We start from the raw sequence: 5,240 nt of genomic DNA, 5'->3' as shown, positions 1-5,240 counted from the left end.
ATTTCTTCATCGATAATTAAAATTTTAAGAGATGAAAATAGATAATTAATAGAAAATACAAAAAAATTAAGTCATAAAAATTTAAAATTTTCATGGAAATAATCGTCCCGTCAATCCCTTCGATCCAGCTCTAATCTTACCTACTACACCCAGCAATCCTTAATGTGGTTGGACCGGGAGTCAGGATTTGGGTTCTGTAATATCTTTGGTCACATATGATTTATCCCAAAGGAAGAAAACTAGTTATGGTGACAGATAAAAGGGACATATCAACCACCAGATCCACAAAGTCAACTATGGGGATGGAATGGGGCCTTGTATGATAAATCCCACAGGCACCAATCTTGCATTCAACACAAAGTAGATTATCAAACTAGATGATTAAGGGCTTAAGGCAATAAACACCTTCATTTATTATATAATGAGATAATGCAAGCATTAGCAAATTAATTCTAGAAAGCAGTACTGAAGTAGTTCTTAGCAACATTGTCACACAAGATTTGCAACACTTTGCTGTTCATAGGCCCTACGCATCGCGGTGTTTTGAACTGGCTAAGAGCAGCTCCTAACCCCAAGTAATGACCGAGAATCTTCTCGAACGTTCCCTTCCGCACGACTCGGAGCTCGAGGGGACCGATGGTATTGACCTTGCGGGAACTAACATAGCCTGCATCCACGAACGAACGGTCCAAACAGTTGCAGCATTCTTGCAGGACCTCATCGCTCAACTCCCCGCTAATTTCCCAAAAGATCACATAATGACCGGGGTCGGTCGATACGTCCACATGACTAGAGAAATCAACCACTTCCAGCTTTTCCTCGGCGATCAACTTGGATGCTTCTTCCACGGCAAGCTGTAAATCTTTCTCGGTGTTTTTGTCGATGTTAATGGTCAGCATGAGATTCCTTCTGCAGACAAATTTCAGCTCCGGGGTCGAGTTACGGAAGCCCATAACCTTGACCACATCCCCTAGCCTATACCTATACAAACCTGGGATTTACAGTTTGAAACAATAATTAAAGAATTAGATTACTTTAAAAACTAACAACATACACATAAATAGGTACGAATGCATGCTGAAAAAGTGTAGACGGTCAAAATCCAGAATAGAATATTTCAAATGCAATAACTTTCCCATCAGGATTCGGTTGCCGATGACTAAAGTACAAGAAAATGTGTATTATATTTGTATGCGTGATGAGCGTGTTAAGCTAAACTTTTATCATAACGCAACACAATAAACTATGCTTTTAAAGACCCCAAAAAGCATCCGTCTTCTCCGTGTTGGCCATGATGCTTTCCACTATTGAAAAATGTGATATAAAAATACACAGCAAACTTTTCCCAGCAAAACAAGTGTACAAAGATATTATGCATCAGACATGTCCCCTTTGTTTATGAACTCTGTACCTGCATCAAGGAAACAAAAGTATAGCCCGATTCTCAATGCAGAAGTTCCGAGTTCGGAGCATCAGAAAATATCACATAGTAAGGATGAGTCTTCTTGGTAACTTTTGTTTCCTAGTTTTGAGAAAATACAAATGACAATGAAGAAACGTGTGTATGTACAGAAGGCTATATCAGAAGGCCAATTATATGAGCCTTTGAGTGTTTAAAATAGTGATTGCATGATCATAAGGATGGTGTGTGCCTGTCTTAACCAACTAATTCCTTTCACATGAACAGAAATATCATTTATGTCATGGTTAAGACTGTTTAAAATAGTTATTGCATGATCATATTAAAATAGTGATTGCATGATCATAAGGATGATGTGTACCTGCAAAGTTGGTGATGATAACCTCATATTCTTCGCCGACCTTAACTTCAGTCAGGCTGACTGGATTCGGCTCCACCGAGAGGAAAGAGTCATTAACTTTGTCTTGCATATGCTCCTCCAAATTTTCGTTCAGAGGAATGAATTCAAAATACCCAATATTAGGAAGCACAGCATAAGTAGACGACTCAGGTGGAAGAGTCGGATTAATATTTGCGGCAACCCACCCCTCAGAAGCACCATAATCAGCTGTTACAAGAGGCACATCCGCAGCATAAAGCCTTAACTTGTTCAGATAAGGCTCCATGGATCCAGTCATGATCCCATAGATATATTTCACATTAGGGAAAAGTTCTGGTATCAGTCCATACCAATTGCTTAATCCTAAACATTTCTTCTCAATCAAATCAGCCAATTCAGGATTTGGTTCCAGCAACTTCGCCATAGCAACCGGACAGAAGGAGAAGTGACACGGCTCGAGAGGACCCCTTCTCTTATATCAGCACAAAGCTCTTCCCAAACTTGTTCGAAAGTTCGAAACGCAAGAACAATGCTATGTGCAAAGGTAGAGGAAACCAACTGAATTTCCTCACGGAAAAGCAGACCACACAAAAGATGACAGTACAAAGATTGGTGAAAATCGGGACCGAATATCACCTCGTCGGGGCTGCAAATCTGCGATTGTATTGCGGTCATCGCGTTTTTAAACTGCGAATTGCGGAAGACATTGGTGGTTGCAGTTCCAGCAAACAAACCCCCTTTGGTTTTAGTCTGCTTGCTGCTGTAAATGAATTGCAAAGCCTTCCCATTCTCAATAGGAAATTCTCTGTATTACCAATAATACAAAGTGATTAAAAATTGCTTAGTATTAGGCATAACAATTCCAAGATCAACAATTTCAGTTGAAAATAAAGGTGTGGACAAGAAGACAACTACAACGGAGCATTAAATAATCAATTGATTACCTGTTTCTGAAAGCAAAAGAAGTACGGTATATCTGCAAAGTAGTTTTCATTAATTCATCATTGAAGGGTACAAATTTGGGTTTTCCTTGAGTAGTTCCAGAGCTGCATATTTCAATGAAAAAGGCTCTCAGTTTCGAAAATTCAATTGATATCAAACAAAAGGAAGAAGATGAAATCACCTGAGAGAAATGGTTGTTATTGGTTTTCCAGTGAGAATTGTGGGTGAGACACCGTTAGCAACTCTTTGGATATACGGCTCCAAGTCCTTGTGAGTGACGAGAGGAACACAAGCCTTGAAGCTCTCAGGGTCGGTTCTGCCATTGAGGCCCAGATTCTGCAAATACTCAGCGCATCCATTTTCTTCCAAAATCAGCTTTAAAGTCTCTCTTTGAACATTCTCAGCATCTTTGGTCATTGCTTCGAAATCTCTTACTACCTTTTCAACGTCCAGAATTGTCATCTCTTCCAACATCGTTGCTGAAATCATAACTACAAACACTAAGATGAACAAAAAGAAAATAAATTGATCAAACTGAGCATGGGAAAAAAGAAAGTCTAAAGGAAAAGGAAAATTGACCAAAAACAATGGATCGTCAAAACAAACTCGTATGATCACGAGTAATCTGAGAAAACGAAAAAGATGGATAATTTATTACTAAAACTTTTCGAAAAAGCTTTCGTTTTCTATGACGAGAACGGTCAACACTCGACCATCAAGCACTTTCCAGGAAACTTGAATATTCCACTAGAAAAACGGAATAACAAAGATTCAATTCATAGCTCATAAACTTATCAAATCAAACCAGTAAGCAATTTAAACAAGTTGAAAATGTGAGTCAAAACCAAATTCAACTTAGCTGAATAGAATTACCCTTTAAAGAAGTCAACAACAACAAAAAGAATACTTCTTTTTCACTGAAAGAGAATCAAAATGGGGTATTTGGATTAACTGCAGCTTGAAATTCAGTGAAAAAGAAGAAGGCAGTTACCTGAAGAAGCTGGGAGGGAGGGAGGGAAAATGAAAGGAGCTGGCTTTGAACCACAAGTTTCAAAGCAATCGAATTTTTATAGGCAGAGGAAAGGGGTAGAGGTTTGGGGAATGACGTTACAGTTTTTATTTGTTTGTATTTTTCCCTACAAATAATAATCAAATACATTGTATAATCAAAACACCGTCCACTTGTTTGCCTTTGTTAATGTCATCTCTTTGTCTTTTCCCATTTTACCCATGGTCCACCTTTTGTACGAAGCTGTTTGTTGGGTTAGTGAGATTACCACAATAGTCTTTTGTACAAGATTAATATAAGATTAAAGAAATGTGTTATCGAAAATGTTAATATTTTTTAATATTTTTAGTAAAGTGTTATTTAAAATGTTATTTTTTTTATCGAAAATATTAATTTTGTTATCTAAAATAAATATTTTCGTAAAAAAATAATATTTTAAGTAACGTCTAATATTATATTTTTAATAAAAAATAATATTTTAGATAACACTTTATCGAAAATATTAAAATTATATTAATATTTTTGATAACATATTTTCTTATGGTTATATTATATTTTTATACCTTAAACATCCTAGCAAATATGGTGAGTATAAATAACGTCATATTGATTCGTGGGGTCCACGTGGATCGTATTGCAATCTCGTCCCTGTATTTGTTCTGATTCTCGATTTTTACCCCCTGCCATTTTGTCAACTAGCATTTTCCCCTTATTTTAATATGAATCTTTGGCAAATAACTCTCATTATTACCTTTTTTATCACAGGGAATGTTCCATTAAAGAAAGAAGAAGAAAAATACAACAAATGGGTCAAAGACTAGCAATAACATCTATCAAATTTACAATATTCTCAGATAGTATAGTTAGGGATAAAGCAAGAAGTGGTTGAGAAAATGATATTTTTTTTATAATTTTTTTAAATATTTATATATTTAAACTATTTTTTTATATTTTTGGTTAATAATCTATTTTTGTCTTAATAAAATTTTATAAGTTTGTTTTTATTAAAATATTATAAATTTAATTATGCATAAAATTATACACCCATAGCCAAATACACTTAAATAACAAAAATTTTGTAATCGGTATACATTGTAATTATGTTTACTAATAAAGTTTTTATATAGTTAGAATTTAATTTTTTACATTTATGAATTCAATTTTTTAATAGCATAGAGTGATTATACGGTAGTATCTATTCAAAATTTTATGTGAAAACAACTAAAATACACTAAGATAAAATGAATTGACCTTTTTAAAATTTGGAGTGAAACAACCGAAAAATAAAAAGATTTGCAAAATGATTTAGAGTGTTTCGACTTTTAAATCAAGTTACATCTATTACCTTAGTATCCACGGTAAGGATTTATCAAAACCACTAGATTTGGCAACCTTTGATGACAAAGTGTACATTACAACAACTCACAAGGTTTATACTCCAAAATCTTACTTATGCTCTCTCTACAAGAGGAATTACAAATCAAACAAAA

The 5,240-nt window shown here is 35.0% G+C and overlaps 1 pseudogene; it reads right to left on the bottom strand.

Moving 5' to 3' along the window:
- Window positions 1–381: 381 nt before the first annotated feature.
- LOC120158508 lies at window positions 382–3,766 on the bottom strand (annotated as a pseudogene).
- Window positions 3,767–5,240: the final 1,474 nt, after the last annotated feature.

Source organism: Hibiscus syriacus, unplaced genomic scaffold (assembly GCF_006381635.1).
Source record: "Hibiscus syriacus cultivar Baekdansim isolate YM2019G1 unplaced genomic scaffold, ASM638163v2 tig00111318_pilon, whole genome shotgun sequence".
Classification (NCBI taxonomy): Eukaryota; Viridiplantae; Streptophyta; class Magnoliopsida; order Malvales; family Malvaceae; genus Hibiscus; species Hibiscus syriacus.
This window is presented reverse-complemented; position numbering and strand designations above follow the sequence as displayed.